This window comes from Bactrocera neohumeralis, chromosome 3, assembly GCF_024586455.1.
Source record: "Bactrocera neohumeralis isolate Rockhampton chromosome 3, APGP_CSIRO_Bneo_wtdbg2-racon-allhic-juicebox.fasta_v2, whole genome shotgun sequence".
Taxonomy (NCBI): Eukaryota; Metazoa; Arthropoda; class Insecta; order Diptera; family Tephritidae; genus Bactrocera; species Bactrocera neohumeralis.
In genome coordinates this window covers 77877213-77892526 of record NC_065920.1, presented here as the reverse complement: position 1 = coordinate 77892526, position 15314 = coordinate 77877213, and the positions used below count along the sequence as shown (strand labels likewise).

The window sequence follows — 15314 nt, the reverse complement described above, 5'->3', positions numbered from 1 at the left end:
GCTTTTTAAGATTCTTTAAGTTAAATTTCTTTAGTTCTCAAAATTGAATATTTATTTGACCAGTATTTTTTAAATTATTATTCAATTCATCGAAAAAACTCTTGCAGGTGACTATAAATGCATTTATTGTTTGTATTTCTTGTTTCTGTCCACTTTATCGTTGATTATTCATAATAAATCGAAACAGCCATATATACATACATACATATGTATATACATAAATATATATACATACTCACCAAAATACTAAATTTAATGTTTGCTAATATTTATAGCATTCCGTTAATCGTCTTCATTTTGTTTATCACTAAGCTTTCACTCAATACAAAAACAATAACGATATCATCAAGGCAGCTGGCCGTCTTGCGTATTCGGCCGCCGAATTGATAACCGGTTCTATGGTGTAATGGTTAGCACTCTGGACTTTGAATCCAGCGATCCGAGTTCAAATCTCGGTAGAACCTTCAAAATTAAAATTTTTTATAAACATCGTTTCGCTCGCATTTTAAAAAATTTCCATATATTTCCTATCCAAAGTGGTTAGTATTTAGATTTATTTGCAAACGTATAAGATAAGTGCCTGTGGTTGAGTATGTAAAAATATTTAGTGTATGTAGAGGGCTTTTTATTCATCTTCTTCATTATGATTATTTTAAATATTTTATAAAGAGATATTTTAATAAAAAAAGAAACAGATAAAGTAAGTAAAGTCACAAAATATTGTTAGTCGAAAAAGTCTTTTCGTATTTTGTCAATAGATGTCGTTGCAGTCGTATATTTCCAGTTCTACCAATCACATTGTGTCATACCATATACATACATAGTGTTGGAAAGGTAAGACTTTAAGCTTTGTTTAACCAAAACAAAATTAAATTAGGGATAGTTGAAAAAAAGTTACAGCTGTTCAAGAATGAGTGAAAATAATGAAAAATTTTGGAATTTTAACACTGATGGAATAATGTCTTTAGCGGAAAAATGCAAAAAGTGTCCATTATTTGTGCTTTCCTATCATTTTTTAGCAACTCATTTCGTTGTCATCAAATTTGATCTGGACTGAGAAACAAAACACGTACCTTTAAGGAGTACTCTAGGCTAAAGACTCGAATTCCGAGCGATTTTTGGCAATTGATAAAAAAGCATTGGGTATTTTTCGAAATTTTCTCTATTTTTTTTTACTTTGTCGACTTTCTTAAATCTTTAACAAAATTACATTTTTTGTTGCTTCTTTTGATAGAGAATATTTGAAGAATATTCGTGCATTATTTCAAGTCAGCTGATTAGAACTTGAGATAGCGTGGCGACCGCATCAAAAAAGTAGTTTCGAGAAAAATGCGTTTCGAGTTTTGTCCGCAGCTCAAGCTGTTACAGTTGCTACGACACTAAAACGGCTGTAACTTGGGATATAATTTGAATTTAGAAAAATTAATTTACGGAGATATTTTTGAATATCTTAACTGAGGAGTTATTCAAAAATTTTTGATTTTTTCAAATTTCTGGTTTAGAACACCCTTTAATGCACATCTTTACTATCGCAAACAAAGTAAACTCCTGAGAGTATACACGCATTCCCAAATAATTCCAATTTTAAATATACTTTGTTTAAGACTCAGCCTTCAGTAACTTCAGAGGATATTAGTATTTTGCGTTTCAGTTAATTTTTGTAACGCCTTTCACTTTGATTCGATTTTGGTTGTTAAATAGTTTCGACGTCACATTCATGAATATTGGGTCCTCAGCTAACTACGTTGTCAAGCATCCCTTTTACGACCTCTACTCGACGTCGTTTTTACAAAAGGTATTCAGGTATTTTGCTAAGAGTCTATAATCTACACACTTTATACCTAAAACATTACCCAAAACATTAACTTAAACATTAACGAAAACATGAACCAAAAGATTAACCAAATCATAAACAGAAACATTAATCAAAACATTAACCAAGACTTTAACCAAATTGTATTAATGTTAATCCATTCCGGAAAATTAGATCCTCTGCAAAACTCTTTGACGTCAACACAGCGATTTTCAAGCACTTTTCTTCAACTGGTTCGATTTTGTCTCCATTAACAAAGGTGGATGGACGACTCGCATGAGACAAATTTTCGATGATTTCACGATCTTTACTAAATGCCTTGCGCCACCAAATACAGGGTGGGCCAAAAGAAACCAAGGGGTGTAAAAGTTTAATAACTTTTTTTTTACTAATTTTTTTTTATTTTTTCTTTCATATTATATAATATACAAAAGGGAAATTTTTTTACACTAAGTATGAAAAATGATGTCTCTTCTTAGAGCATTTTCCATAACATCTTTCAAAACTTGTGGCTGTAGCGTTCGAATTTCTGCACCAATGTTTGCCTTGAGTTCAAGAATTGTCTCTGGCTTGTTCACATACACTCGCTCCTTCAAATAACCCCAAAGAAAATAGTCGGATGCTGACAAATCTGCGATCGCGCTGGCCAAATAATTTCCGAATTTCTGGAAATTATTCGCCCTCCAAAAATTTGACTTAAAGGTGCCATTGTGTCTCGGGCAGTATGGGCAGTAGCTCCGTCCTGCTGAAACCACATACCAGGTCTGTTTTCAAGAGCAGGACGTAAAAAATTTTCTATCATAAACCGATACCGCTCTCCATTTAATTTCAATAAAAAAAAAAATTAATAAACGAAAAAGTTATTAAACTTTTACACCCCTTGGTTTCTTTTGGCAAACCCTGTACTTGTGTTTGTGATAAAGTGGGCTCATAAAAAATCTGCTGATCTATTCCTGGCAATTCCGAAGCTCTGTTGTCATTGGAAACAAAACATTTCAAGGAAATTCGTTGTAAAATTTAATTTTTATAAGTAAAATTCAATATGACGTACCAGAACTACCCATACATAAATGGGCTTTTCACAAAGATATTCTTCGAAAGTTTTATTGTCACTTTGGTTGCATATTTTCGAGATTTTCTTTTATAAGGCACAAGATTTTTTCCATTTCCATTTCAACTGCAACCGCTGACCGCTTCTTATATTCTACTTCTTCTTCCAATTTCAAAGCCACAGTGCGGAGTTAAGCATTGACTGCACTTGTGCTTTTAGTGGAAATCCTTTATTAACAATGCTTTTGTGCTGGCGACAAGTGTTACTCATGGTTAGTCTCTTACAGGTTCTACCGCTTTTTTATACCTCTTTGCTGCTTTGTTTTTATGTTTTGGTACACTATTGCTTTTGCTTTTCATTCAAAACGTGACTGCTAAAGTTTTCATTTATTTTATCTTTCTTTTAGTTTGCTTTGCACTCGCCAACGTTTTTGGCTGGGAAGCGCTGCGCGTAAGAGGGTCCAGACATGTACGTTTTCAATTTGCATATCATTGGCAGTGATTGGGCTGAAAATCTGTGTATGCATTGAATGCTTTTACTTAACCGAATGCCATTTTGCCACAAAAGTATTTTTAAAGTTCGCAAGCGAACGCTTTTTCTCTCCTCACTTTGCAGGTTTCAGCAGCTTATGGCAATGAGGTTTTCATACAAATTTTCCAAGTATTAGATGGGCACGTGCACAACCGTCGCTCTTCTATTTTCTCTATTTTTGGTCTTCCTCCCGACGCGCTTTCATGAATTTAATTTCCACTTTCACTATTTATTGTTCTAGGTGGCGCTTTTCAACTTGCCAACTCACCGAATGCCTCTTCAAAGTTCAATACCCTCACTATTCGATTTACCTTCAGTTGTTTGTATGTATGTGTGCATAGAACTGTATATTATTTGTTCAAATAAGCTTGCTGGCGTCGCTGCCACTCAATGAAAGTGGCAACCGCATACATACAAACAAAAAGTGTCACCACAAATTTCCCCTGCCACCGACCGTAATCCAGCTTTTTCTGGCTTGTTAGCAGGATTTCCGACACATATCTACTCAAACAAACACACAGGAAGATTGACTGTGGCACCTTGCCAGCGGTTGTCGCTTATGGTGGCCCATAAACAAACCCATATGTACTATGTCTTAGCTTTAATTCAAGTTCTTGCAAATTTATATAGAAATAAATACGACTCCTTTCGAGTTTCGCTGCAATCAATATGGGATTGCCCATTAATACGTTGGTGTTTTGCTGCCCCAAATTCAATTACTCGCTCTCGTCGCCTCCCACTTCAGCCACCTAATGTCTGTGTGTTCGCTGAGCAGCAATTAAGCGCTTGCTATAACGGTATTTGTTCGCGTTGCTGACTGTATGTTGGCAGCTCAGACTCCAGCTAATTGAACGCACCTACAGCATAATTGCTAAGTGAGTCAAAAAACGCAAGGAGAGATGCTCAAATGTTTTGGTTGTTGTGGTTGTTATTAGTAATTGACCCAGTTTTTCTGACGTTTAAAGATGCGAAAGGAGATATGTCTGTATGGAAGTATTTCTGTATTTGTGCTTTTCCGCAGTCAAGTGCCTTGTGCTCGTTTATTTAGGTTTTTGCGAACACTTCAATGGCTGCCGTTTCGTTTGATGGGAAAAGCATGAATGAAACTGGTACGTTAGCTGGAGATACCATACATACTGGTACATATATATAAATACACAAGTTTTCAATTATGTTTCAAAGTTAATTATTGGGCTTTCGAAAGCCTTTACGTTTTTTTAAGCACAATATATTTCGTCTTTATAAAGTATTTAAGTACTTAAAAGGCAAAAACACAACATACTTCAGGTCTCACCTTCTCTCATAGAAAATTCGGAATTTATATTCGATGAGATTCACATGTGCGCAGTGAGCGAATAGATCTCAGGTGACACTTTTAGAGCCATTGTAAGATATCTACAAGAAGTGGTTTTATGTAGAGCAGTATATTCATGGTAATGACATAAGTAGTCGTCGAAAATTGTCATATACATAAGTAATGTAAACTCATGCGAATTGTGGACATGTGCTTTCACTCGACTTTCTGTGATTTCTATATATAGGAAGGAGTCTTGAGAACAATTGATAAGCATTAAAAAATCTCGTAAAAGATATTTGAAAAAAAATTATATTAGTTTAGTATTTCAATTGCAGAAATTAGTAATTAAACTTAAATTACTTAACTTAAATCGACTTGTACGTTATGGAAACTTTACTGAATCTTCACTTAACCCAAATTTAAATTTTACTTAACTTAAATCCAAACATAACTTATCTTAACTTAACTTAAATCGAAAGTTAGCTCAACTTAACATAAATCGAAATTGAACTTAACTTAAATCGGAACTTAACGTAAATCGAAATTTAACTTAAAACGAAACTTTGTAGAATTTCACTTCAATTAAAACTTAACTTAACTCAAATCGACATTTTGCTGAAACTAACCTGACTTAAAACGAAGCTAAATTTTACTTAACTTAAACTAAAACTTAACTTTAATTGTAACTTAACTTTGACTGAAACCTTACATAAAATGAAATTTAACTCAACCTAAAATGAAATTTAATTTAACTTAACTTAAACTTAAATTTAAACTTAAGTTAAAATCTAACTCAACTTTAAACTTTAACTTCAATTGAAACTTAACGTAATTTTACTTAAAGTGAAACTTCATTTAGTATAAAGAGAAATAATTTACTTGCAAAATACGATTTATAGAACGAATGAAGCTTGGTTAGAGTTCTTTAAAGCTTACGGTTATAAGTTTTAAATATGTTTGAGCTGAAATAAGAAATAAAATATAAGCTATCAATCTAATAATTTCTTTAAAATTCAACAATAATTCGATGTCCTATAGATTTTAGAACAAAATCGCTTAAAAGTGACAAAGACCTTAAGTTTGGGTACTTTTCCGTATTGAAACCAGTACACAATATAATAAAAGTCTACTTACAGGATAAATTTTTATATATCTAACAGCATGTACCGTGCAAAGTAGTCGTTATAATTATTTTCACTCCTCTTATATATAACTGAGTGCAATGGCCTCCACCCTAAGTTTCATGGTCAATTTGCCAAAGTTTTATTAAATAACATATTACTCTGCAGAAAATTTTACGCCTGAAATACTTTACTTATTTTTGTTGACAAAGCACAGGCACACGGAAAGCACGACTCACAGCCTTGACGAATTTGTTGCGCCTACGCTGACTTGCTATGCCTCCGAGCGGCACGTACATAACTAAAGGAAACTAAGAATGATTTCCGTTATATCATTATTATTATTTTTCCTCTCTGTTTCTCTGTTTTGTATGGATCACATTCGCTTTCTGCCTTTCGCTTTGACATTTAATGGAGTTTTAATATCGACACGTGCACAAAGCGAAGTGCGAGTAATGAGGCAATGAAGCCGGCAGGTTTAAGTTTTATAGCATAACGGACTTAAAGAGAGAAGCAGCAACTTATTTTCGTGACTCACACGCTCCTTGCGGCAAAACATAGTTAATTTATGCACATCTAAAGTATCAAAAACAGGCGACTATATGAATTTCTAAACAATTGGTTAAACAAAATCAGTTCCATAAGAAAGTGTGTCTTAGGACAGCAAAATTACTCCAAAAGAAATATTTAATGAATGTTTTTGACATGAGATGGCAAGGTCAACTGCAAATGGTTTGGGTTTTATTAACCTAGTTGAATTAGTTGCTTCTTGTTTTTTTCTTTCTTTTTCGTAAATGTTTGCTACATTCCTGACCTTCCGACACCCCCACCATTTATCGATTTCGCTCGCTGTGTTTTACTACAGATTAAGCGAGCATTGCCCTCATACAACGAATTATGCGACGGAGAGCCGTGAGCAGCGAAAGCGAAGGGTTAGCAGAAATTTTGGTTGCATTTAAATGAAATATTCGATACCCACTCCTGCTTCATTTATTATTACTTGTGACAGTTGAATGGGATACCATAATATTTGACGCTTAGAAAATATGTTTTTACGCTCTTTTACCTTTCTTGTGTAGATAAATGATGCGTTAATAATTTCAGTGGAATTAGCTACTCACATAAAAGTGTCAATGAAATAAAAGAGAGAAGTTTACAGACAATTTTTTAATAATAATGGCTTGATGAAGGTAAACAGGATTACTGTGAATACACTGAAAAAAGTGAAAGGGTGGCTTAAGTGACATAACAATATGGTAAAACAAGTAAGGAAGGGCTAAGTTCGGGTGTCACCGAACATTTTATACTCTCGCATGATAAAGTGATAATCGAGATTTCATTATTCGTCATTTACATATTTTTCCAATACCGTATTTGTGTAAAGTTTTATTCCGCTATCATCATTGGTTCCTAATGTACATACATATATACTCGTATTATACAGAAAAGGCATCAGATGGAATTCAAAATAGCGTTATATTGGAAGAAGGCGTGGTTGTGAACCGATTTCACCCATATTTCGTAAATGTCATCAGGGTGTTAAGAAAATATTATATACCGAATTTCATTGAAATCGGTTGAGTAGTTCCTGAAATATGGTTCTTGGTCCATAAGTGGGCGAGGCCACGCCCATTTTCAATTTAAAAAAAAGCCTGGGTGCAGCTTCATTCTGAAATTTCTTCCGTAAAATTTAGTGTTTCTGACGTTTTTTGTTAGTCGGTTAACGCACTTTTAGTGATTTTCAACATAACCTTTGTATGGGAGGAGGGCGTGGTTATTATCCGATTTCTTCCATTTTTGAACTGTATATGGAAATGCCTGAAGAAAACGACTGTGTAGAGTTTGGTTGACATAGCTATAGTAGTTTCCGAGATACGTACAAAAAACTTAGTAGGGGGCGGGGCCACGCCCACTTTTCCAAAAAAATTACGTCCAAATATGCCCCTCCCTAATGCGATCCTTTGTGCCAAATTTCACTTTAATATCTTTATTTATGGCTTAGTTATGACACTTTATAGGTTTTCGGTTTCCGCCATTTTGTGGGCGTGGCAGTGGGCCGATTTTGCCCATCTTCGAACTTAACCTTCTTATGGAGCCAAGAAATACGTGTACCAAGTTTCATCATGATATCTCAATTTTTACTCAAGTTACAGCTTGCACGGGCGGACAGACAGACATCCGGATTTCAACTCTACTCGTCACCCTGATCACTTTGGTATATATAACCCTATATCTGACTCTTTTAGTTTTAGGACTTACAAACAACCGTTATGTGAACAAAACTATAATACTCTCCTTAGCAACATTGTTGCGAGAGTATAAAAAATGTCATAAATGTGAAAATGTTTTGATTTTTTTTTTAGTTTATCCCTTAATATTTGTAATAATAGTTAGGCATTACACGGATTTGCGTTAATTTTTTGGTTAATCTTTTGGTAAACATTCCGGTTATATGATTCCTTTAAAATTTTATTATATGAAATTTGAAGTTGTAATCCGTAATCCATTTTGCGACACCCACTTTATGATTTATTCAACGTTTAACAATATTATTTCACCCAACCTTGCACTTACTTAATTGCCTTAAATCACTTGACCCCTACTAATGAACTCCAATGTCAGGAAACATCTGCTAATGACAGTGTTAGGAAGGCAAATATTTATTCACGCATGCGAGCATTAGCAACACTTTTGACGAGCACAAATTGCTCTCATCACACTGAAAGAGCCAGCGCCACGCTGGCTGCCGTCGCACACTAAGACCCATTATAAAGTGTTTGATGGGCTAAACCACAGTTAATTAGTATATGTTTGTATATATTTAATGTGTCAGATTTTTATCGAGGAAAATATAAAACAATAAATGTCCAAAGCACAGAAAACCAAAGAAAACACACAAAAAATATGTCTTACTATTTAATTTGGTAATGGGTCAGTGGGTGTTTAGGCTGCCGCAAAACTGAGCAAGGAGCAATGAAAAATGCTATTCATTTGCCTCATAAATCATGCCTTTTATGCGTACGAAATGCCTAGTGACAATTAAGTGTTAACAAAAACTTGCACGAAATTCGTGCCGGCGTCTGACAGCTGAAATGAAATAAAAATTCTTGTATGTAAATAAAAACCTACACATAAGCACAGAAAATAATATTGTATTTGAATATGTGTTGCTCCGAGGGGATTTTGACCCTTTCAAGCAGGGCAAGTGAAATGAATGTGACATTTAATGGCAATTCAAGTAATTTAATTAGCTATTTGTCATAACTGTGCTTGATTTACAAGCCGACTCAGTTGTGCTTTTGACAGCAGTAAACTTTAATTTATTGTCAAAAGGAGATTAGTGAGCAATATGTCTTATAAGATTGTTAGATTTGGGACAAAGTGATATCTAGGCACATAAACTGTAGCGTTGAGAATGAAAATCAGATAAGTTCGTGACAGAATTTCGTTTATAGTGTCTCAATCTTCGCTGCAAAAGATTTCCATTGACTTAAGTTTTTCCAATGTGACCATAAATAAGCCAGTATGGCTTACTGTTACAGCTGTCGTATTGGCACAACTAGTCATAAAAGCCTGCAGAAGCGCCAAAGCCAGTTAAAGTCTATTTGCAAATCTCTAAAAGCTTTGGCACAGCCATGACACAAAAATTAAAAAGTGCGATTAAATTTCATGGCAAGCATATTTTGCCAAAGAATCACAAATAATGCAGAGCCAATCGAGCGGAACTATTGAAATTACTTTTTACGGCTAAAGTTGTACTCGTCATAAGTTGTAAGTCACAAAAAGAGCTTACTGTTACATAATAAAATGGAACTCCGTAAAAAATATAAAAAGCGTTAGCCGTGCTTGCAACGAAGCTCTAGTGTCCTTCACATTTATAAAAGATTCCTACAACAACCAACTTCAATCGACGCAAATACTATAAGCACTCCGAACGACAGTGTAATAACGGATGAAATCGGATTATAACCTCGTTCACTCCCCATATAACGGAAGAAGATATAACAGGGTTTTAGTGGACCCGGGGTCAAAATTGGAGACACGAACGACCGATGTCAACCAAACCAAAGTATGTGGCATTTACATGCCATTTTTATCTTACAGTGTGAAAATGGACGAAATTGGACTCCAGCTATGCCGGCCTCACATACAACACAATTTTATAATCTGATTCTTTACTTTCGAATGTACAAATCAAAAAGCAATTAATATAACGGAATAAAGCATTGAACGAATAATTTCTGTAGAGTGTGACACCGTATGACCAAAAAGACCATCACATAAGCAGCAATGGCATCGCGAAGGAACTTAACATTAATCATTAAACGGTTTGCGCATCTTTGCTGAAACGAAATGCAATCGAACCATTTCTGAAACGAATGGTAACAGGAGACGAAAAGTGGATCAAATGCGACAATAATGTGCGAAAATTATCATGGTCCAAAAGAAGTGAAGCTCAACAAATGGTCACAAAGCGAGAATTAACGCCTCGAAATGTTATGCTGAGTGTTAGGTGGGATTGAAAAGGAATCATCCACTATGAGCTGTTCCAGCATGATCGAACGATGAATTGTACACTTTACTCTCAACAACTGATGAAATTGAAGCGCTGCAATCGAAAAAAAAACTGGTCAGCAGAAAGAGCTTCGTCTTCTATCAGGACAACTCTAGACCATACACATATTTGATGACTCGGCAACAACTGGGAGAGCTTGGCTGGGAAGTTTTGATGCATCCACTGTATAGCCATGACCTTGCACCATCGGACTACCATCTGTTTCGATCAATACAGAACTCACTTAATGGAGTAAAGTTGGCTTCAAGAGAAACCTGTGAAAATTACTTGTCGCAGTTTTTCGTCGAGAAACCCGAATTTAGCTCCCCCTTACATATTTAATATATGTTTCATAGCGCCTTCGACATTTAAGGTTAAGGATATAAATATAATAATATATATAAATATAAAAAATATATGGAAATGTGCTTTACTACAGTGCTGTTGGAGGAACAAACCTTAATAATAGTTCAATAAACTAAATATTTTACAGCTAGCAGTTGGAATTTTCAAAACTTTTATAATTAAGGCATTTAATTAACTGTACTTTACTATAAAATATTTAATTTTCATTTAAAATAAAAACTATCGGCCTTACCCCACTTTACTACTTTACCGCGCAAATACCACAGATTAATTTCTGTATTTATACTTTCCATAAGGACAATCACTTTGGTTGCATTCACAAAACAGCCAACCGGGCAACACATCCAGAATCTCCAGAGCATGATGGAAGTGATGCGAAACTGGCTTAATCTCCGTACAATTTAATAACCGCAACTGCGCTAAAGCCCCACACAGTCGCACACAAACACGCATGTGGTTTTGTCACACATCCACAGTGTTAAAGCAGAAGAGAACAAATTGATTTGCTTGCAACCACAGCTGTCACAGCAACACACCAACCCGCAAGGACTATATTAGTTCCAGAAGTGGTTATCTCAGTGTAACAAGGCACAGCCGCAACCCGAATGATATAGCCACCTAAGGTCCCCACACACACTTGCTGAGCCGGCAGTCAATCGTAAAAATGTTGTAAGTGAGCATTAAAAATGTAGCAGCTTGTTGCCCATCACTTATCCACCTCCGGTCGGCTTTGTATGCATCCACATATACACACACACGCACCGACCACATTGTAGCCTCGCTCGACCGCAGACTGACCAATCATTAAATCATACCCTTCGCCAATCTACCCTTCCATCTGCTGTGCACCGGCAGTTGTTGGCACTCTGTCTCGACCAATTATTCGCTTGGCTGCGCAAACTTGAATCACCAGGGTATCCGCTTTTAGTTTTCGGCGTTGTGCCGCTTTTTTCGCATGAAAATTTACATGTTTCATTCTCACTTCTCACCGACATTGGCCGCTTTCATTTCCTGCCGATACTTTCACTGAGCTCTGTACAGATATTTGTGCGCCCAGTGGCGGTAGCTGTGGCATTTTATTATATTTTGACAGCACTTTTGTTGTTGTTGGCATTTCACTTGGCTCATTGTATGGCGAAGTATGAAAATAAAGTGTTTATTACAGCGAATTGAGCGCATCAGCGCGAAAGTATGCCACGAGCCACATAAATTGTGGGCTATACTGCTAAGCTGTCGCGGGCGTATACGTAACTTTTTTACGATTTATGTTTATTCGCGCCCCTTTTGCCTTGCATATTGTGTTTTATGATTTAGTTGTTTATGAATAAATCGCAGTTTTATGAGCTGTGATCAAATAAAAAAGTGATTTTGTATTTGCAGAAATGAAAAAATAATATTTGAAAGCCCAAATACCGTTTTATTTCTATAAAAGAGAAAAGTCACAGTTGTAAATACTCATTTCATACAAATTCAAGCTTCACGTTTTTAATTTTTCTAATCAAGCTATGGAATTCTTAAGGGTTAACTAACCCATCACACCGTTGTGACTCATCTATGTTGCAACATCATCAATTAACTTTCATATTAATTGACAAAAGCAAATTTTTATCTCTAGCGAAAGCGTGAAATGCTTGAAGAGAATCAACAAACTACAAATTCAGGTCAGTGGCACTTCAATCATTGTGACAGTTGAGTAAACAATGCACAATAACGCCAAACTAAACACCACTTTCGTAACAAATAATGCCAGCAACGGTGCACAATAACAACCCAAAGCAGTTCGAGTGAAACTGAAACACAATAAGACACCGTTGGCATGTTGCAATATTAGCAAAAACCACTTCCTGTGCAAAGAGCAGTTGCGCACAACAACAAAACACGCCAAGCAATTATTATTGCAGCAAGTTTTTCTAATAACCTCACTTTGAGCTCATATTGTCAAAACAACAATAACAACTGCAAACTTTTGCGCTTCTTTCATTGTGCGGTTTGCAGCAGCGTCGCTTAATGTGTTCTACGTACAGTGGTTACTGATTGTGATGGGTGCAAATTATATCTCAAAATAACACTTTAGAAGATGAAATTAGGTTAGGTCGCAGAGCTGATCCTAATGGAGAACCCAAGAAAAGACTACACTTGTAACGAAGCTCGAGAGCGTTCTAAGAGTGGCGCTCATCCGCATGTGTGGTGCGCTTAGTTTCACTCCAACCATGCAGATAATGGCATTTTGCATATAGAGCCCATAGATATCGGCGGAAGGTGTATGCTCGCGAAAGTTGCTATCACACTATGAGAAACTGTTTTCCTAAACACACCTATAAACACATTTCTGAATATTTGGAAAACGAAACGGTTTAACCTTACACCGGATCTCTTGGATCAAGGAGTCGCCAAACCAAACCATGGCGACCTTTTCTATGACCCAGAGAGCTGTGGGTGGATAGAAACCGTTGGAGGAGAAAAGCAAAGAGCTTCTTTACGCATGAGTCAAAGATTTGGTTGATGGATGGATTATCAACTTCAGTTTCAGACTTCCTGACTATTGTAGTGTTTTTTTAAATTGACGTTACTACCATTAAGGTAGCAGTAGATTTACTTCTCCGTACTGCTCCACTTTAACGGTACGAATCCCTCAACTCCTTATCAATGGCACCAAGCTACTTTGCGATAAGACTATTTGCTGGCAAGGAAGGGTACCCTAGCCCCGCTATGAGTATACTAGAACGGGTCGGTGCTCCTCTTTCTTCTTGTGTTTTACTACTGCGCAGCTAGACTTCGCGGCTGGGCTACCATTGGGTCATGCGCTGTAGCAAAATCATTTAGGCCCACGATCCATTGGAAGCGATCTAGTAAGCACTTTGCCGTCAATTATCTATCGGCGTCTATGCTGTAAGTTTGAGAATCGTACCGAACGCTAGCTGTAGAAGTTGTATGGGAGAATATGAGGTGGAAACATCCTTGCACTTCCATCTTGATTATTCCCGTTTGCGTAATCAAGGCTTAAACACTTGAAAGCTCAAACTTTCAGATGTCCCACTGAGCTGGTGGGAACATAACTGAACACATGAGCAAATGTTTATTGGCCACAAGAGGTTTTTCTTAAATGTTAGTTCGAATGAAATTACAAAGGACTATAGTAGTCCATGTGCCATCTTCGCATGAACCATCAAAGCTACCCTAATCTGGGGCTGACGCCCGCACTGGAGGTAACGGAGGAAGGATCACGCTCGTGTACGCCGGTCTTTTGTAGCTTCCAAAACTCCTAGATATGGACCACTTGGCTCGAAGCGCTTTGAGTCTCCAACATTTTTATAAAAACGTCTAACATTAATAAAAGACAAGTTATGTAACCTCAATGCATCCGCACCTATTGCACAGTGTTCAGTCGGAACACCTACCCTAGCGACGAGGTAAATCTTGCTAACAGCAAATAGTTCAGGGGATTTCTTGCGCTTTACTTTGGGTCACAAGCATCTCGCTTCCGTACAAGATTTGGTAGTTGAGCACTGCTTGCCAAGCGGGAGGTCCGTAGATCTAATGCTTGAACGTGAGTGAGGCGTGGTAACTCAGCGCTATCATCCATCGCGCTGGTGAATAGCATATTGATTTGGGCTGATCCAAGCTTCCTACAAGGAAGGTCTCAATTCGTGTTTCTAAAGTACCTATAGGATTTACTTACTCGATCCTCTATACAAACTATGTTCAGGGAAGGGATGTTGTTGGAGAATATACTCTATAAAGGTCGAGCGTACAATACTGTTAAAATAAGACCAAGAACTTCAGTTACAAAAACAGAGGAGTTTCCCTTGTTAGCGATAAATATTTGTTTTTTAACAAAGAAGGCATCATTCTAATTATTTAGTAAGAAAGATTTTTATGTGATTAAGGGCTTGAGGTTATTAAATTGAGATTGAGAGAAGAAAGATCGCACTTCAAATCCATTTTTGAACTAATTTTCTTGAAATTGGAAACGAAAATTGAATTAAATCTTTTGAATTTCAAATATTGCAGTGTGGAGGTTAGGTTAGGTTAGATTCTGAAAAATTTTCATCTTTTACAAATAAAGTGGTACCAGAACGTTCTGATTTCTTTAGACTACTTGCTGATAACAAATTATTACCGCATCTAACTTTGACCTGTGTCACTATATACATACATATATATTGTTTTTCAAACCAACCGCCTTCACCACTCTGTAAGCGCTTTCCATCAGCACGCTGGCATTTTGTCATGTCCGTGTTCATGCTTGGCGTCACTGACACCGACATTGGTCAGCATCATCATCGTGATCGGTGTCCACCAACACAACGCGACATTAACAACAACTAACACTTGTTGTTCTATTTTTAAAATGTGCGCAGAATGTGCGGTTAATGTTTATTGCTGCAGCGGCCGTTGTTGATAGTTACATGGAGTGCTTGTTGCTATTGTTTCTGTTGTTATTGAAGCTGTTGGCGCGCACAGAGTTGCCGTTGGCAATGCATTATTGCAATTATTGTCGACATTTAGTCAACTTTGCAGTCCCCGACCTACTTTATTTACGACACAATGCAATGCGCGTAACAAAAGCAAGAACAACA

General features: G+C 36.5%; 1 non-coding gene across 1 annotated transcript; it reads left to right on the top strand.

The window, feature by feature from the left end:
* Positions 1-392: 392 nt before the first annotated feature.
* Trnaq-uug (transfer RNA glutamine (anticodon UUG)) lies at positions 393-464 on the top strand. Its single transcript has one exon. It is a non-coding gene; the product is annotated as a tRNA-Gln (tRNA).
* Positions 465-15314: the final 14850 nt, after the last annotated feature.